The sequence below is a fragment of the Leptonychotes weddellii genome, chromosome 14 (assembly GCF_054177405.1).
Source record: "Leptonychotes weddellii isolate Sample4059 chromosome 14, ASM5417740v2, whole genome shotgun sequence".
Taxonomy (NCBI): domain Eukaryota; kingdom Metazoa; phylum Chordata; class Mammalia; order Carnivora; family Phocidae; genus Leptonychotes; species Leptonychotes weddellii.
The window spans coordinates 1,691,590-1,711,969 of NC_138382.1; the positions used below are offsets into that span (position 1 = coordinate 1,691,590).

General features: G+C 45.9%; 1 long non-coding RNA gene across 2 annotated transcripts in view; it reads right to left on the reverse strand.

Moving 5' to 3' along the window:
- Positions 1-7,905, reverse strand: part of LOC145716919 (uncharacterized) — a 33,349-nt gene extending 25,444 nt beyond the window's left edge. For both annotated transcript variants that reach the window (XR_014139857.1, XR_014139858.1), the window contains exons 1-2: positions 7,858-7,905; positions 706-792 (exon numbers count right to left, since the gene is read on the reverse strand). This is a non-coding gene — a long non-coding RNA (uncharacterized LOC145716919). The remainder of the gene's footprint in view (positions 1-705; positions 793-7,857) is intronic.
- Positions 7,906-20,380: the final 12,475 nt, after the last annotated feature.

Genomic DNA, 20,380 nt, shown 5'->3' on the forward strand with positions numbered 1-20,380 from the left:
TCTCACACTGCCAGTCATCAGATGTGTGGAAGTTGCCCCACACCAACAAGCAATTCTCAGACACCAGCAGAGTGTCCTGCAACTCAACTCAGTTCTGATCCCGAAGGCTAAGGGCTCAGTCCCACCAGACACCCCTCCCCCACCTCCAAGGCCAGAGCAGGTTCAGGGTGTCACCTGAGCTTCTGACCAACAGGATATAAATCAGAGGTTCCCACGATTCCCTCCTCGGGTTCCATTCATTTGCTAAAGGAGCTCACAGAACTCAGGGAAACATCTCCATTCACTGGCTTATTAAAGGCTATGATAAAGGATAGAGATGAACAGTCAGATGAAGAGATGCATAGGGCGAGATCTGGGAGGACCCTGAGCATGGGAGCCTCAGTGTTGTGCTCACCAGCCTGGAAACTCTCTGAACCCCGTTCCACTGGGATCTTATGTAGGCTTCCTGACATAGACGTCACGGATCCTAACTCCTTTTTTAGCCCTTTCCCCTTCTCAAGAGAATGGAAGGCAGGGCTGAAAATCCCAAGCCTCTGATCATGGTAACCAACCCAGGAGACACCCAGGAGCCCACCCAAAGTCACCTCATTAGAACCAAAGATGCTCCTACCACCCAGGAAATTGCAAGCATTTCAGGTGCCCTGCATCAGGAAACCCCAGTCAAAGACCAAACACTAGAACAGAAGATGCTCCTACTATTCTTACCACTTAGGAAGTTACAAGGGTTTAGGAACTCTGGGCCAGGAACCAGGGGCAGAGACCAGTATATATTTTCCATTATCTTTCAGTTTCCTAGGGAAAAAAAAAAGGAAACTATTTAGAAAATATGAACTATTCGAGTGTCAAGAAATAATGAGATAATGGTTTCAAAGGGCTCTCCCATGTGGAGGAAAGGGCACAGACAGTTCACAAGTGAAGTCTACAGACCTAAGAACGAACAGATAAACCCAAGATATGTAAATGGTTCCCCAAGCATGGGGGTTGGGAAGGAAACATTTTAATGTTTTTATGTAGTCAGCATACTGCAGACACCGAAACCTGAGGTGGATGGCACCAAGAACTATCACAGGCCATCTCAAGTGCAATCACTAATGCAGAAATCCAAAGTAAAACACTAGCAAATGGAATCAAGCAGCACTTGATATCATCATCAACTGTTTTCAAAACTGGAATGCAAGGATGACTCAATATTGGAAAATCTATTAACAAAATTAATCAAATGTATGGATAAAATTGGAAAAACTTGATCATCTCCATAGATGTTGGAATGAGATTTGATAAAATTTCAAAATCTATTCCTTAAAACCCTTTAATAAAACATGGAAAGAAGAATTTACCTAAAATCCAATACCATAGTCAATGGAGAAATACCGACAGCTTATTAATAAGGTAGAAAGAAACCAAGGATGTCCACCATATTTCAATGTTGTCCTGAAGTATTTGAAAATGAAAGAATTCTCAGCATGGAGGATAGGAGATACAGATTTAAGATAGCAGTTAAATGAGAACCTTAATGCCCCAAATTTGAACTATAAATAGAAACTTGTGATTTATATTTTTTAAGGAACAAGAACAATTAAACTTATCTCCTAGATCTGTCCACTGATAAATGTGGAAGCAAAGACCAATCCAGAAGTGAGGAGCTCCCCTAGCCCCCAGGGGTGCACTCTATCACACAGTGTATCTCTACCACTATTTCTCACTTCGATGAACCAGGGCTCCTTGCGGAGAGCAGATCCCTGGTCAGGGGTGGGATGACCTCAAACATCTTGTCACACCAGATAGCAAAGAAGGGAGGGCGTGTCAAAAGGATTCAGAAGCCAACCTGAGGAAGGTCTCACTGGCCAAGAAGAGGGCAATCTGATCATCAATAACACAGCAGATTGAAGCACACCAAACCCATTTAAGCACATTGGTTCATAATAATGCTAAATAATACTAAACACACTGAACATCACCCCACACCCCAAAAAGAGAAGAAATACAGAAAGCACATGGGTTACCTCTGGAAGATGCTAAGGGGAAAAAAATCAGACTTTCAAGCTATTATCTCACCTTTTCTTTATAAACTGTAGTAGATGAGAAGCTGGTATTCCAGCTAATAAATGAAGATAAAGGCTGGTAGAACGCCACTATTCTGCAATCCCTAATGAATTAAAAGAGAGATAACCAGAGATATTGGGCCTTCCATTGGAGGAACACAGCCCCTGTGAGACAAGCCTACCCAAATAAGCCAGAATCCGATTAAGTCCCTAGGTCCTACTACTCATCTACTGGAAGTAAAGAGTAGAGGAAGGTGTTGAACATGATCAAGAGAACTACAGACTGATCCCACTTATAAATATTAATGCAAAAGTCGTAGTTTTAGTTAACAGTTCATCAGCGCATTATAAAATCATAAACCATAGCCAAGTAAGGGATCAACTCATTCATTCGAGGATGGTTCAATATCAGGAAATCTACCAGTATAAATAATCATATTAAAAGTCAAAGAGAAAAACTGTATGATCATTTCAAAATTCATTCTTGATTGAAGTCATAAGTGCAATAGGAATGGAAGAATATATCAATTACTCAGTAAGAAATGTATGAATATATAGCACTTAATGGTGAAATATGATATTAAAATAAGGCACATGTGTATGCACTATCTCCATTATGTAATATTTTTATTATTAAATTATTATTAATAATTATTAGACAAAAAAGAAATAAAATGTAATTATAGGAAAGGAGGAAAAATATTATTTATAGATAATAGGATTATATGCCTGGAAAACCTAAAAGAATACAGATTTTATTATAAGGAAAAAGAAGTCAGCAAGATGGCTGGATCATCACTGTCATCGTAATGGTTAGTGGTGTGCCAGGCACTGTGCTGAGTATTCCTTACATAGGAACTTGTTTCGTTGTCATAACAATTCTATGAAGCAGACACTGATATTAATCCCAGCTTTACAGAAGAGGAAACTGGGGCACAGAGAAGTTAATAATTTGCCCACAGGTAGTAAGTGATGGAGCCAAAATACAGAATTGTTGATGTCCATATCTGCCAGCAATACCCACTTTTGAAAATGTCCCATTTATTATAAAAACCTAATTAAAAATACCTAGAAATGTGCTTATCAAGAAATAAAGACCTGGGGGCGCCTGGGTGGCTCAGTCGTTAAGCGTCTGCCTTCGGCTCAGGTCATGATTCCAGGGTCCTGGGATCGAGCCCCGCATCGGGCTCCCTGCTCGGCGCCTGCTTCTCCCTCTCCCACTCCCCCTGCTTGTGTTCCCCTCTCTCGCTGTGTCTCTGACAAATAAATAAAATCTTTAAAAAAAAAAAAAAAGAAATAAAGACCTGTATGAATAAAACTTTAAAAGGAGGAAAGATGATGAAGAGCAGGGCAGTTGAATTTTTGGGAACCTCTAACCTGACTGGTTGTCTAGACCATTGGTCTCCAAAGTCATGTGTGAACCCCAGAACTCTCCATCGGGATGAGTGTTTATGTGCATCGCTGTCACGATAAGGCAGTGGGCATGTCCGAAAAATAAAGAGGCTCCATAAGGAGAGCATTGCCCCTGCTTCACTCACTCGCTTTCAGCTCATTGTAGCACATTAAAGTTTGCCTACGTCCAAGTAAGTAAACATATGGGTTCTATTACTAAATTGGAAGCCAATTTTATTGTAATGATATGGAGAACAACCAGGAAAGTCTTATGCCATTCATGGTAATTTTCAGATGATCTCATAATAAAACATTTATTTTTTAAAGATTTATTTATTTGAGAGACAGAGACAGAGGTGTACAAGCATGGGTGGGGGGAGGGGCAGAGGGAGAGAATCCCCAAGCAGAGTGCAGAGCCCAAGGGAAGGGGTAGTAGCTAGATCCCAGGACCCTGAGATCATGACCTGAGCTGAAACCAAGAGGCGGGTGCTCAATCGACTGAGCCACCCAGGCGCTACCCTCCCCCCACCTTTTTAAAGATTTATTTATTTTAGAGAGAAAGAATCATAATAAAATATTTAAATGAGGTTTTTAGCTTAGACATTACAACAAAAAGTCTAAAATGTTGCTAAATTTTTCAATGCCTAGAAGTATCCCTAAGAAGTGTCACCTACAAGATACTTTCAAAAATGATCAGGCATTATCTACTCCTCCTGGTAAATTTCAGGATTTAACACCAGGATAAAGATAACCTCCTTTTCCAAAGGAAAGTGCTGGGATGAGAGCACTTTTTGCTGCTATAATTTTGTGTTGTTATGAGAATTCTTACAGCATGCTTAAAAACTGGGGAATGGAGTGTTTTTTAACTTGTTTTGAAATCCTCCAAAAGAACCCACTTGATAAAAATATAAAAAGTAAAATATCTTCTAATTAATATGCAAAACCTCCTGACCCCTATCAGGAAAGATAAAACTGACTCCCTTAAAATCTTTCTAGAATGAGTGGAAATGCTTGAATTACTGGAGGCACAACCCAGGGAGGGCAGCCAGGGCCCCACATCCTCCACCTGGATTCATGGGTATTCCAGAGAATCCTTTTCACCAATGATGGAACTGAAAACCAAGTGTCAAAATAAATGGAATCTAGAGCCAGACCTCATATTTCTGCATCAAAAGCTGCAAACCAAATTTAAAAAAAAAAATGATGCACAATCGATAAAACTGCTCTATTATTTTTTAGTAAGATATTTTTATATCATTAAATAACATGAAAAAAAATTTTTTTAAAGATTTTATTGATTTATTTGACACAGAGAGAGAGACAGCTAGAGAGGGAACACAAGCAGGGGGACCGGGAGAAGCAAGCTCTCGGCTGAGCAGGGAGCCCGATGCGGGGCTCGATCCCAGGACCCTGGGATCATGACCTGAGCCGAAGGCAGACGCTTAACGACTGAGCCACCCAGGCGCCCCAAATAACATTAAAATATTTTAAAATAGTGCTTATTTCACCTTCTATTTATCCTTTTCACTTCTATTTTTACATATAATATACATATTATATTAATGCAGTTCTAAATACTTTAAAGATAAATATATATAAACCTACAATTAAGAGAAATAAATATGTCGGGGCACATGCTAGCCCCTTTTTTTAAGCGCCTAAGGTACGTTTTATAACTTGGAGACTCCTATATTGACTTTCCAAAATTGTAATTATTTGATCATTGAATAACCACCTTTTGGGGCTACTTAGCACCCATGTGACTGATGTTCTTAAGTTTGCCCTGGTGAGACTTTAAAAAGTGCTGTTGGTTCAGTTGATAAAAGCAAAGTGAGGTCTTAAACACACACAACACAGGCTGTGCTATTTGCATTTGGTAACAGGAAAAAAAGATCTAACTGATCTAATGTCAGTTTTTCCAATTAAGATTCTTTTAAATTCATATTTAATGATTTAAAAAATCAATTTCTTAATATTTTTTATTTTTATTTTTTTACTTATTACCAATATGGAAAATAACTGGGTTCCTATTTTCTCCATCTGACATTACTGTTATTATTATCATTATTATTTTAAAATTTTATTTATTTTAGAGAGAGAAAGCACACAAGCGGGCAGAGGTAGGGGGAGAGCAGAGGCAGATGGAAAGACAGAATCTCAAGTAGACTCCCTGCTGAGCACAGAGCCCAATGCAGGGCTTGATCTCACGAACCTGCGATCATGACCTGAGCTGAAATCACTAGTCAGACACTTAAGCAACTGAGCCACCCATGTGCCCCCCCTACCCCGACATTACCGTTATCATTCTTGTCATTTACATTTGCCTCTTTGCCTTTGCAGTAGGGCAGTAAGGTGGCAGCTCCCTAAAACACCAAGTTTCCAATTTCTCTGTCAGAAGTTATTATTCACCAGCAGGAGAGCAACAACAGGTCAATCAGATAATCAGTAATAACCTTCTGTGAAGGAAGAGTTTAAATCATGGCTCTGCACCTCTGCCGCATGTCACAATCACTGGGGGTCTTCAGGAAGCTCTGAGGCCCCAGGCCACCCCACCCCTGGAGGTCTGAGGTCACTGGTGTGGGAATTAGCCTTTTGGGGTCCTCAGCTAAAGCCATAGGAGCCATCGCCCAAGAGCCTGGTCATTGCTGCTGGGGTCGTGGAAGCACAGGCTGCAATGGCCTAAGGCCAAAACATGTCTTTCTGTGTGGAGCTGAAGCCCCCCCCCCCCCCGCCCCGCCACTGGCTTGGGGTCCCTGGCACTGGGTGACACTTCTACCACCATTTTCAGTTTTATTTTTTATTTTGATGCTAAGCTCTTCTCAGAGTTTACAACAGTTGTGCAGAGTTTTTGCCTTTGTACATGAGACACACAGAGATCCTTGTCAATGGAAAAAGAACAAAAGATCTACTACCTCCATCTCCCTAAAAATAGTAAGCAGTGAAGACTTTGGAAATGCAGATAGAAGCAAAAAGGAAAGCCTGGCCAGGGAGCACAGGGGCCTTGAATCATGTTAATTTTGGAACAGATGAGCAGGATTGCAAGGAAGAAGGCGCAAAAGGGAATCAAGAAGGTGACAGCTGTGACTTACCACTTTCACGTTTTTAGCTAATAAAGCAAACGCTTTACAAGATAGTCACATCTTGAAGTCCCATAATTGGACCTTCCTGTAAGCTGGCCTCGAAGAACAGGGGGTGCTGATGCCACCCGTCCGGGCAGCACGCACGTGGAAGCACTGAGCGAGAGTGTTACAGAACGGGGACTGGATGGCCGGAGGGAAGAACCAAGCGGCAGCCGGAGATCTTGGGGGACAGGAGGTTTACTGAACGCCTGCGGGCTCAGAGAAGAGTCATCTGCACAGCTCTGAGCCCCCAGCACAAACAAAGGGGGCACCTTATGCCCTTCTACTTCCGCCTACCTGGCACTTTTGGCGTGTGGGTGAAGCGGGGCAGGGGGAAGAACCGGACTGGTGCGGCGGGAAGCAGAGCGGGAAGAACCCGGAAGAGCCCCGGGGCAAGGACTCGGCCTCTCTCGCTGGCTCGGGAGGCCAGCCTAGGACACAGATTCTCCTCGTCCAGAGAAGAGGAGTCCAAAGGAAGGCCACGGTGACAGCGGGGACACGCGCGAGGAGTGTGTGGAGTCCCTGGGAACATGGCTGCGTGACGAAGCTGAGGCTGGGGAGCTGGCCCCCAGGGCTGCGGCTCGAGGGACACGGCTGGAAACGCCCAGAGCGGGCATCCCGGGCGCACAGACGAGGTCTGGGGACAAGCCAGACGTCCCGCGCCGGGCCCACGGGGACTGGAGTGTGCGCGACTTCCGCCTCCCGGGAGGCCTGTGGGCCGGCCCGGGAGGGCGGCCGGCCCCCGCAAGGAGCGCGCCGAGGGCCGGGGGAAGGCGGGAAGTGCTGGGGTTCAGGAAGGGGCAGGAGGGCCGCGGGGAAGGCCGGCGCTGCCCCGGAGCCAGAGGCCGCGGGACGGAGCGGCGCCACCGCCGCGCCCGCAGGAACGCAACACCAGGACGGGAGGCGCGCGGAAGCCGGGTCGCAGGGTGGGTGAGCCCGGACGGGGGGCTCTCCCGAGGGCGAAGAGCGTCTGTGAGGAGAGGGCGACGCGGACAGGCTTCCCGGACTCTTCCGGAACATGACGCACGCGTGCCTACCGCCCGCCGGGAAGAAGCTGCTGAGGAGGACGCGCGCGGCGGAGGGAGGCGCGTCCCGCTCCACCCACACGGCGGGGCTCCTGCCGGGGTCCCCGCGCTGGGCCTGGAAACACGGGACCGGGAGGGGCCCTGGGCGAGGCGGGAGCGCGTCCGGGAGCACGCCAGCCGGGGACGCAGAGGGACGCGGGCAGGGTGTCCCCGAGCACGGGGAAGGGGGACGGCCGGGTGCGCGAGCACCCTAGGACTGGGGACAGTGAGTGACATTACCTCATCCTCCTGGAGAAGAGCCGGACTGCAGCCCGTGACGCCAGAGAGGCTCCGTGTGGAGAATCCAGGAGGAGAGACGGGGGGCGGGGGGGCGGGGCGGACAGGATGTGCGAGCTGCGGGGGAGAGCGTGAGAGTCGCCGAGGCGAGGCCGTGCCTCCAGGAGCAGCGCGCTGAGGGTCAGGGCGGCCTCCGTGTGTCTGAGGAGCGCGTGCGTGGAGAGCACGTGCCGGAGAGCACGTGCCGGAAAGAACGTGCCGGAGAGCACGTGGAGCGCGTAGAGCACATAGAGCCGTGTGCAGACAGGAGGGACCCGGGGCCGGAGAGAGGCGGCTGCGGGGCCGAGGCGCTGGGGTCGTCGGGGTTCGGGGACAGCCCCGGAGCATATAGGACCGGGCAGGGGCCTGCCTTCCGCCTGTCCCCACGGGAGGGCGCGTGGTGGGGCAGCGGGGGCTGCTGGGCATGAGAGCGGCCTCAGGCTCTGTCAGGGCTCTCCGCCCGTGAATGTGACGTCCCTCACACGGCAGCATGAGCTCCCACCGGAGAAGTAGAGGAGTGACCATGTTTGGAAGTGTGGAGAATCCTGTGCGAAGCCACCGGGCCGCTTGGACTCTTGCGGAACCAGGGCAGCCCGCTGTGGCGACGGGCTGAGGCGTCATTCCCGCACCTGTCACAGCAGCCACCGCCCAGCGGTCGGGGAGCCCGACACCCGGGGGCCCACGGAGCCCCATGGGCGCGGCGAAAGCCAGAAGCGTCCCCGAACGCGGGGTCTGAGGGGGCCGGCAGGCCGCTAGCACTCTTACCCGCCTTGTCCCTGCGGTGCTTACTTTACAGCTCGTAGAGAGAAGGAGCCGGGAGCCCGCGGTGGGCGGCCGCCGGGCCGCCCTGCACAGCCCGCGCTCCGCCGTCGGCCGCTGCCCCGCAGCTCGCCAGGACCGCGACTCATCTCAGAGGCCTCAGGCACACTTTCGTTTCGGCTGTGGCGCGGTGAAGACATGTCTGCCCCTCGCCGCTTGCCCATGTTCCGGCCAGAACGGGAGGGACAGCGGCAGCGGGACCACAAAGACTCGCAAACACTGCTGCGCGTGGCTGAGAGTCCTCGCCACCCCAGGGGCCACAGCTGAGGACCGAGCGGAGTGATCGCACACCAGCCGTGTGTGGGAGTGAGTGCGAAAGGCGTGCGGCGTAGGCAGGGAGAGGCGGCGGCCGCGGACTCCCCCACTCAGCCGGCTCAGGGGCTCTGGGACCAGGCGCCCGGGAATCCCCCGTGTGGAGAAACGCCGAGGCTTGCAAAACCAGAGACCTGGGCGTTAGGGCTATTTCTGTACGGCAGCTACGTGGTAACCACAGAAAATGACCAGACCTCAAAGAAACAGCCCAGTAAGGGTGTTTTCAATAGTCCGTGGTCAAATGGAGACGGCACCAGAATCTCAAGGCCACAAGCTTCCCCGTCAGTTCTCAGTAAAGACCGCGGTGACAGCCCTTAGTGGCCACCCATTCGGGACCCCGCTCACTCCAGAGAGCTTTTCCTTTCCTTTCTGTTCTCACCTTCACTTAAACTTTCACTTCATCAGCGAGATTCATTCTTCAGCTCCGTGAGACAAGAACCCTGCAGCCCTGTAACAGAATGACGCTCCGGTGTGCACCAGGTCGTGACTCATCAGCGGAGCTTGGAGTTGCTCACAAATGGAAGGCCTGGGGCCTTGAAGGCTGCAGTAAGGTGCAGGCGGGAAAGCAGGAAAGTCCGTGTGAAAATTTGCCAGGATCCCCAGACCTGCGCTTGCGCCAGAGGGAAGCCATGCCCCCTCCCTTTGCTGGTAGGTCGTTTCCCAAAAGACTGAAATCATTTCCCAAGCCAGGCTCGGCCTGGAGACGTACTTTAATCGGTTGAATGTGGAAGAGATGACGTGGTGCCAAGTCTGGGCTCGGGGCCTGAGGCCTCCTTTAGTGTCTGCTCACTCACTCTCTGGGAACCCCGCTGGGCTGCCCCCTGGATGAGGGAGATAGAGGGTACCCCCGCCCCACCACAGCCTGCCAGCCCTCAGAACAAACCAGCTCCAACCGCAGATTCACGAATGAGCTGGACAAACTGCCCAGCGGAGCCTGTCCTAGACTGCTGACCCTTAGGATCTTATTAGGCTAAATTAATGGTTGTGTTTCTTTAAAACCACTGTGTTTTGGGGTGATTTTTCTCCCCCCCCCTTTTTTAATGCAGCAAAAGTTGACAGATTCACCTCCGTGGAAAAGTAGAGATTGAACCAGAAAGTCTCCTGATGCAGGGTTATCAGGTGGAGCAGTAGGTAGGGGTGAGGCTGGACCTGGCAAGAGGGGATTAATGAGAGGTGCACGCCTCTACCTGGTTCCCGGCCATTACCCAATGGAAAGCCCCTGTGTCTGGGTGCTTATCTGCCAAAACGGAGAATAGAACAGTCTCTCTGCAGGAACCCAGGGAGTCCAGAGGACCCTGAGCAGGGACATGAAGTGGGAGAACCATGTCAGTCTGCTCCCAGTGGGATACTTCATTACCAGACCTTAGGTCATCTTGCACTTACAGCAGGAAAAGTCACAGATAGTAGAAAATCCAGCTTTCTGCCCTGTCATGTACCACAGCCCCATTACCAGGCATAAAGTTCAAGCAGCTTTTAGGTACATTACTCCCAAATATTAAAGAGCATCCACATGTAGAAGAGGAATTATTCTTCCTCTACCTTGTTAAACTCAGTGCTTGAGGCTTATAAATCAAATTGGTAAAAGACAGATTAACAGGAGGAAAAAACCAAGAGTTATTTATACGTGCATACACATGGGAGAACTCAGTGCTGAGTTTGGGGCTTGTATACCATCTTAACAGAGGGCAATAAATTGTGGAGAAGTGACAAGGCAAAGGAAAAAGGGTGTGGGCTTGAAGGAGTGGTAATTGTGGGCTGGTAAATATCTGGGGAAATTAATGGAAGATGAAAGATGTTTTAGTAAGTTTTGTTTGTGCAGGCCCAACTTGGTGCCGACTTTCTGTCTCCAGTGATAATGGTTGTTTAGTTGTGATAATGGTCTCTTCCAGCACTGGAGAAGAGTGGGGGACATCTTCACAAAGGAAAATGTACACACTGCATTTAGGCAGAGAGGAGGATAGAGAGCTTTTCCTGAATCTGCTGTTTCTCAATTGCTTTCCATTCAAAATAATTCTTATGCCGAAGTGGCCTATTTTGGGATGGTCTATTCTGATCTTCACAAGGATAACCAGATATTTGAAAAAAGCTATAACATGAAAAGCAAAGAATAAAACCATCATACATGAAAAAGAAAAGAAGACAAAATAAATGTCAGCAATGTGGACAGTAAAAGTCAACTTCAAAAAACCCTGTAATTAATATGTTCAGGGATATAAGAGAAAATATTGAACCTATAAATGAAGGACCAGATGCTGTGAAAAGAAAAATCAAAGACTAGGTAAAAAGCTAGGAAATTAAAACATCACAGTGAAAATTAAAATTTCAGTAGAAGCATTGGAAAATAAAGTTAACTCAGTCTTTGAGAAGGTAAAAAAAACTGATGGATGCTTGGGAAGAGAAGAAAAAGATAGAGATACAGATTAAGAAAAGCTTGGGAAGAGAAGAAAATGAGTGGATCAGATTGACTGGTGAGCACTTGAGAATGGGAGAGCAGGGAAGGCAGCTGGGGGGTCTCATCACGGCATCTTACATGTGACTTTCCCCAGGAGGGAAGGATTGGGCTTTTCACACTGAAAGGGCCACCGAGTCCCAGCAAAATGAATGCAAAAAGGCGCACCACCGTTAACATGAGTGGTAAAGCAGATCGCAAAACATTCTGGGGGGGGTGTATTTTACAAAAGAGAGGGGATAAAATATTAGCAGATGCCTCAACACTATTAAAAATAGAAGAAAAACTGGAGTATGCCCTCAAAATTCTGAAGAAAAATTATATTCAACCCAGATTTCATACTGAATAAAATTATGGAACAAGTATGAGAGTAAAAGAAGGCTATTTCTAGAGATGTAAGGGCTTAAAAATTTATCACCCAGGCACCATTTTCCAGGAAACTGCTAGAAGAGGTCTTCTGTACAAATGAGAGAGGAAGCCAAGAAAGAGAATGACATGGGGACATGGGATTCAAAACCAGGGACCCCCAGAAGAAGGTGGAGAACAGCCTCAAGACGATGCTAATGGGAGGTCCCAGGACCACAGCTGGTTGGCAGCTGCAAGGACAGCAGGTGCACATTCCAGGAAGTTGGAGTGTGAGGGGAGAGGGGGAACCACGGGAGCCCACATGTAATCTGGTAACTGGGCAGAGTAGACAATTGCCCTGAAGAGGTTGGGGGGGTAAGACAGAGATACAGATTAAGAAAAGCTAGAAAATGAAAAGGATGTGGCAGTTATTAACTACAACCAAAAATGTATATAATAAAGGGACTGAATGCACAGTCCATAACTTGACTCATGGAGAATAGTATTTATGTGGCTACAATTAGGAAAGCACCAGAAAGATGTTTATCTTATTGGAGATGGTGGGGAGGGGCGAGCAGGGGACAGTTAGAGACCTGAGTCCTCATCTCTCATAGCAGAAGGTCAGTAGAAAGGGGAAACTGGTGAGTGAAGACCCAGCGGACCCATTATACAGTCTGCCAGTGCTGAGATTTTGAAGAATTGCCTGATGACAATTCCTGAAGATAGAGCAGACACTGACAGACAACACATGAGAGCCAAAATATTCCACCTAAAAATAGATGGAGGAATCCCCCAGTAAGGTCTGATGCACCGGGACTGTGGGAATTAAGTGAGCAGCAAATTGTCCAAAGGGTCACCAAGAAAACAAAACACCTGGGCAGCACAGAGACTCTACACAGAACAAAACTAGTGTGTTTCCCCTCGTTTGTCTATAAAAAGAACCAAACAAAAAACAAAACACATCCACACAAATAAACAAACATACAAAGTTTGCGGGGGTCATTTTCTCAAAACTACCTTAAGCTGCATTTTCTCTTCCTATCACTGAGGGCTCCCATGGTAAACTCACTTGTGAGAGCTGTGAAATCTGCCTCTATGGTGGAGTGAGGCGTGCATTGGATTATGGTTCTCAATTCTTTAATCCCTCCCTCTGTGATGTGACCTTGCCATGCAGGAGGTGTGTCTTCCCGCCCCTACCGATATCAGGCTTTGCCAGGTGACTTGCTCAGGCAAATGGATGAATAGTGGCAGAGGTAATACATGCAGAGGTCTTCAGCGTTCTTGTGCAGTTTGGTTTGTGCTCCAGTGATCTCCCAGGACAAAAACATGCCCCAGGTAGCTATTGAACCAAGGGAACTAAAGATGCATGGGGAAGAACTGAAGCCAATTGATCAAGACCAACTGACCTGAAGCTGGAAGAAGAGCCAACCTACAGAATAATAATCAAGAAAAAAAAATACTTGCATCTGTAAACCATTATGATTCAGGATGATTGTTACACAGCACTGTAGTGAGAATCACTGACTGATGCATATGGAAAATGTGCAGACTTTAGGGGCGCCTGGGTGGCTCAGTCGTTAAGCATCTGCCTTCGGCTCAGGTCATGAGCCCAGGGTCCTGGGATCGAGCCCCGCATCAGGCTCCCTGCTCGGTGGGAAGTCTGCTTCTCCCTCTCCCACTCCCCCTGCTTGTGTTCCCTCTCTCGCTGTCTCTCTCTGTCAAATAAATAAATAAAATAAAATAAAATAAAAAAGAAAATGTGCAGACTTTAGAGTCCTAGATATCTGGGATCTGTTCTTGTGTCTACCACTTATCACTTGTGTAACATCTGGAGACAACCTTACTCCTCCTAGGTCCCATTTGTTTTTTAAAATTGAGATATAAGTCCCAGATCATATAACTTACCCTTTTAAAGTATACAATTCAGTGGTTTTAGTATATTCATAAAGTTGTTCAGCCATCATCACAGTATAATTTCAGAATATTTTCATCAACCCAGAAAGAAACCCCATACCCACAGGCACTTACTCCTCATACACCCACACCCTGACCCCTGGAATCCACTATGGTTTTTTTTTACTTTATGGATTTGCCCTTTCTGGAAGTTCTATGTAAATAGAATCATACAACATGTAACTTCTGTGTCTGGCTTCTTAACTTAGCATAATGTTTTCAGGATTCATCCATGTAGTATCATGTACCAGTATTTCATTGCTTTTCAAGAATCAGTGATATTCCACTGCATGGTTATATCACATTTTGTTTATCCGTTCATCACTTCTTGAACATTTGGATTGTTACCACTTTTATGACTACTATGAGTAATGCTATTTTCAACATTTGTGTATAAGTTTTTATGTGGACATATATTTTCAATTCTCTTGGGTGTTTACCTAAGAGAGGAATTGCTGGGTGATGTAGGATAAGGTCAGTCCTTTGACTATGTCTTTCTTCAGCATGGTGTTGGCTATTCTGAGTCTTTTCCTTTACATCTGATTGATTTTTGCATGTTGGACCAACAATACATTCCTGGGATAAATCCCATTTGATCATGGGATCCCTTTTAAATATTGCTGGGTAAAGGTTGCTAGTATTTCAATGAGGCTTTTTGCACCTGTCTTCACAAGGGACATTGGGATATAGTTATCTTTTCTTGTGATTCTGTATCTAGCTTTGGGACCAGAGAACTACTGGGTCATAGAATGAATTGGGAAGTGTTCCCCCAACCTGCTATGTTTTGAAGAGCTTATGAAGGAGTAATACTAAGTCTTCTTTAGACCTCTGATAGAATTCACTAGTGAAGCCCTCTGGGCCTGGGCTTTACATTTTTGTGGGAAAGTTTTGACTATTATTAATTCAATCTCTTTACTTGTTATGGGTCTATTCACATTTTCTGTTTCTTCTTGAGTTTTGGTAGTTGGTGCCTTTCTAGGAATTTGTCCATTTCATCCAGGTTATCCGATTTGTTAGTGTGTTCATTTGCTATTGCTGCCAAAACAAATTGCCACTAATTTGTGACTTAAAGCAATAGAAGTATATTAAATATATCATCTTCTAGTTTTGTAGGTTAGAAGTCTGACATAGAACTCCCTGGGCTAAAATCAAGGTGTTAGCTGGGCTGTTCCTTTCAGGGAGCTCTGGGGAGCATCTAGTTTCCTCTCCTAGCTTCCAGAGGTCTCCTGCATTTCTTGACTCAAATTCCCCTTCCTTCATCTACAAAGCTAGCAATGGGTCAGGTCTTTCTCATTGTGTCTAGCTGGTCCTTTGACCATAGCCTGGAAATATTTTCCACCTTTAAAGTTGGTATATGATTAGATTGGCACACTGGCATCATCCAGAATAATCTCCCCACTTCCAGGTCCTTACCCTTAATCACATATGAAAATTCACTTTTGCCGTAGATGGTCACATATTCATAGACCCTGAGGATTGAGGATAGACATCTCTGGGGAGAGAGGGAGCCATTGTTCTTGCCGTAACTGGCACATGGTGTTCATACAAGTTCTTTATAATCCTTTTTATTTCTATACTATCAGTAGTAATGTCCTCTCATTCTTTCCTGATTTTAATAAGTTAAATCTACTCTTTTTTTCTTTGTAAATCATTATCAATTTTGTTAAACTTTTCAAAGAACCAATTTCAGTTTCCTTGATTTTCTCTATTGTTTTTCTATTCCTTATTTTATTTATTTCTGCTTCTAATCTTTATCATTTCTTTTCTTCTGCTTGACTTTAGTTTGTTGTTCTTTTGCTAGTTTCTTAGGGTGAGAGGCTTGCAGCATTTTGGATATATCATCCTTCTACCCTCTGATCTCCGTGGCTTCTTAGGAGAAATCAGTTCATCTTCTTGAGGAAAGCTTGCACACGATGAGTTCCTTCTCTTGATGTTTTGAAGATTCTCTCTTTGTCTTCTGACAGATTATGATGTTTCTAAATGTGGATCTCTGAGTTTATCTTGTGTGGAGTTTTTTAGTTTCTTAAATACGTTGATCAGTATGTTTCCCACCCAGTTTAGGAAGCTTTGGCCATTTTTCTTCAAATATTCTTTCTCCCCCTTTCTTTCTCTCCTCTTCTTCTGAGACCCCTGTTATGTAGATGTTGGTATAGCTGATGGTGTCCCACAGACTTCTGGTTTCTGAGGCTCTTTTTTTTTCCAATTCTCACACTAAATAATCTCAATTGACCTGTTTTTAAGTTCGCTGATTCTTCTAGCTGCTCAAATCAGGTATTGGGCTGTTGTGGCCACAGTTTTCATTTCAGTTATTATACTCTTCAGCTTTGGAAATTTTATTTGTTCTTTTTCTCAGCATTTAAACTCTTTATATTCTCCATTTGGTGACACACATTCTCAATCTGTTATTCTTCAGACACGGTTTCCTTTAGTCTTTGAATAGATTTATAATAGCTGATTTAAAGTTTGTGTATAGTAAGTCAAACATCTGGACTTTTTGTAGGGATAGTTTTTATTGGCTGCTTTATTTCCTGTGTGGGGGCCATACTCACCTGTTTCTTTGCATGTCATTTAAACTTCAATGTGCATCAAATCACCTGAAGAACTTGTTAAAATAGATACTGGGCCTCACCCCCAAGTTTCTGGGGTCCAAGAACTTCTGGCATGTTCCCAGTTGATTCTGCTGTGGCTAATCCAAGGAAAACACTTTGAGAACCACCAGCCCAGGCTAGACTCACTGTCTCAGCCCCTTGAAGGCAGGGTCCATGTCTTAGAGATCTCTTATTAGAATATCCAATACAGTGACTCACAAAGAGTTGTTCTATTAGCTTTATTAGTATCGAATTACTGAAAATGTCATACAAATCGATCTTCTAAAGAAGAATCACAGTTACAGTGAAGAACCCAAAAAAATGAAGAAGAGCAAACTCAGGTCTTCATCAGCTTCATCAGTCATGCTGTGGATGATGACCTTCATCCACAGCATGACTGAGCTTCATGTTGATGACCCTCCCCAGAACCCATGAGAATCCACATCCAGGCCCTGAAGCATTGGGCTAGCGGCTAGTGTATCTAAACAGGATCAACCGAAGGAAACCCAACAAACAGTAAGCAATCTCTCCACGTCCTTCCTCTTGTAACAGGTCCTTGTTCCCCCCGGGAGCCCTGGAATTTACTGGAAGTCTTTGCAAAGGGCGTCACTCACCAGGGAGGGCTCATAAAGTGCACAAATCAAAGACGCTCTTTGTCCAGCAGGACTTGTGCAATGAGAAACACACCTCAATCACACAGCCAGAGGCAAGGAGCCAGGCCCGAATCACGGATGTGGCGACTGGGCACAGACGGCAGGAGGGGAAAGATTGTGTCAGACTGCTGGCCTTCCCACGGCCTTCCCCCGGCCTCTCCCGTCTGGTGCCTGGTGGTGTCTGCACACGGGAAGGCTGGCCCTCCGGTGTCACCTTGTGCACACTCGGGCACTCTCTCCTCTTTCCCTTTCTTTGCTTTTCTTTCTTCCTATCTCTTTGGCTGAGAGGGCCAAATTCAATGGTGTGTTCTTTCCTCAAACTTTCCAAACACACACAAAGGTCACAGTGAGCATGCAATGAATCCGCAAGGCTCTATCACCAGCCTCAGGCATGACATTGAGCCCGTTTTGTCTTCTCTGTTCCCCACTCCCAATCCCCCTGCCACCCAATGTTCTCCTGGACCATTTTAAAGCAAATCCCAGAATTTCACTCTTAAATGTGGCATTTTTGTCTCTCTAAAAAAAATAAGCGCTTTAAAAAACCCTATCCAAAATACATTATCATACTTCTCCAAGTTAACGATAATCCCTCGATATCACCTAATACATAGTTTGTTTTGAAATTTCTCGACAAATACCTTTTTACAGTTGTTTTGTTCAGACAGGCTCCACTCAAGGTCTCCATGGCGCATTTGGCCGACAGGTCTCTGAAGCTCTTTCCACGTGTGACATTTCCCTCCGTTTGCCCCTCCCCACACCAAATGTCTGGCCGGCTCAATGTCTCACAGGCTAGATCTTGCTGAATTGCATCCTCACAGTTGTCAAACATTCAGAAATAACAGAAGTAAAACCAGTGAATCACCAAAGTAGCAATTAGTAAAAGTTTATTGTGCACACACCCAAAAGACAGTTTGCAAACCGGGAGCACCGGACCAAGCACGGCGTGAGGCTCGAGGCTGCATGGTCATAAAGTAGCTCATATGGGGAGAAGTGCATTCTCCCCAGGGATTGATTATAATGCTAGAATGTTCTTGAATGAAAGGGGATTGGTCAGTAGTTACCTCATATCAGTTTGGGGGACAATTTAAGTTCTGCTTACGATTTTCAGGGGCACCAGCAAGAAGTGACCCAGGCAAGTGAGCCTCACTTGTCTTGCAAAATAAGCTAAATCGTTTGGCTTGTATGACTAAACTGGTTTTGTCTGCTCAGGAAAACTTACGTCTGGTTGCCATTTGTGTTCGATTTTAACAGTGTAACTAACACATTCCTTTGATCCCCAAGTTCCTATAAACCAGTGTTTGGATCTAGAGGCTTGTTTAGACTTGGATTTGAACTTTTTGGCATGAATATTCTATAAGTGGTGCTGGCAGTTCCTACCGCACCCCTAATGCCTGGTCACCCCGAGTCTCGTGGATCGGATAGTGATCGGAGGCAGGGTGAGGTGTGGTCAGCCTGACCCACCCACCAGAGTTCCCTGTCAGTCTCCTGGCTTTGACATTCATTTACTGCCCACACTCATGTCTTCATTAGTGGCTGCAAATGGTGGTTTTCCATTTTGATTGTTCCACACTGATGAGCTAGAATTCCTCTGTGTAACTATTTACTAACCTAAAATATAGCTTGTAGAGGAAAGTATATTTGAAAGTTATATATTTGAAATATACATGATGCCTTTTCTTTATAAATTTTCAGAGTAATTGGGAACATACAAGGAGATCAGTAAGACCTTCTTCTGTTTTACTGTCATTATACACACACGGAGCTTCATGCACCTGCTTTTTTCCAAATACAGCTGTTTATTGTCAGCGTGCATCACAGCTGGGCTCCTCCCCCATGAGGCCCCTCCCCCATGAGGCTCCTCCCCCGTGAGGCTCCTCCCCCGTGAGGCTCCTCCCTGACTCCTAGACACAGCCCCTTGGTCTTGGCAATGTCCCTATTTTTGGCCACAACACGGATGTCTCAGGATCATCTTGTACTGTGCGTGCCCCAGAACAGCCATTCCTCCAAGATCCCTGATTCCTTTCAGTAAAAACTAGCTTTTGGAGACCGTAATTTGGGGACTGGAGGTGGGGAGTGGTGTGTGTGCTCATTATGACTGCTTTGTCCTTGATTCTAGGCTCCTCTCTGTGTTTTTTCTCAAACATCATGTTATGAGCTTATACTCACTTTTCCAAAACAAATGTAAATTTTTAGGGTTTTTACTTAAGTCGGATTATAAAGCTGTACTCCTTTCCTTCAGGTTGAAAATCTTGATTCCTAAGGAATTTTATGTAATCATTTATCTGATCTGTCTCTTCCTCTATGTGTTTTGCTCCATGGATAGTTCAGATAACAGTATCAGTCTTAGTATTAAAAGTAAGAATGGGGCGCCTGGGTGGCTCAGTCGGTTAAGCATCTGCTTTCGGCTCAGATCATGATCCCAGGGTCCTGGGATCGAGCCCCGCGTCGGGCTCCCTGCTCGGCGGGAAGCCTGCTTCTCCCTCTCCCACTCCCCCTGCTTGTGTTCCTTCTCTTGCTGTCTCTCTCTCTGTCTAATAAATAAATAAAATTTAAAAAAAAAGTACGAACCTATGACAAAGGAAAAGTTTGCCACCTGCAGTGCATGAAGAGGTATCAGGAAGAGTTTCAACCACAGTGACAAAATCAAGAGGAAGTAGTTTAAAGAGAGTTTGCCTGCCATGAGATTGCTCTGAAATGGGAGGTCTGAAACGTGCTCTCCGAGAGGTGTTGTCGAAGAGGACACTCCACAGTAGACAGCGGCAGGCGCCAGGGTTGTGGTAGGAAGGGATGCACGGACCTTTCAGCTGCCATAAACTTAAAGGGGTTTTACCCACAGTATGTTCGAGCCTCTGGATTCTAGCAGCTTCTTGTAGGTCCCTGGTGCCTTCCTGTGGGCTTGGACCAAGGGGTGGCATGCAGAAGGGGAGGTGGAAAGGCAGGGGAGTTTTTCCGATTTCCCTTGCTTTTTTCTGAGCTTCTTCGCTGCTCTCAAACTCAATGGGACTTACCTGGAGAGATTATCATCCTAAGAAGCATGGCAAAAAGTCAGACCATTTGTCCTCTTGCTTCTTGGAACCTCTCTGGAAAATGCTGTGCGTTTCCCTTCCTGCTCACTGATGTCTGACCTTGTGGGGATGCTGTTCACCGTGTGCCTGGGTCTCATGTGGGGGGACGGGGACTTCATAGCCACAAACCCAGTCACCTTTAGATTGAATAACTCTCAACTTTCTTATTAATTAAGTTGTCAATGATATATTTTACTAAGTTTGTCACTTCATAAATGCAATGATTAGCACCTCATTTTAAGCATCGCCAACATCTCTGACAAGATATTAATTCAATATTTTAAAAAGCTGTTTTGGAGTATG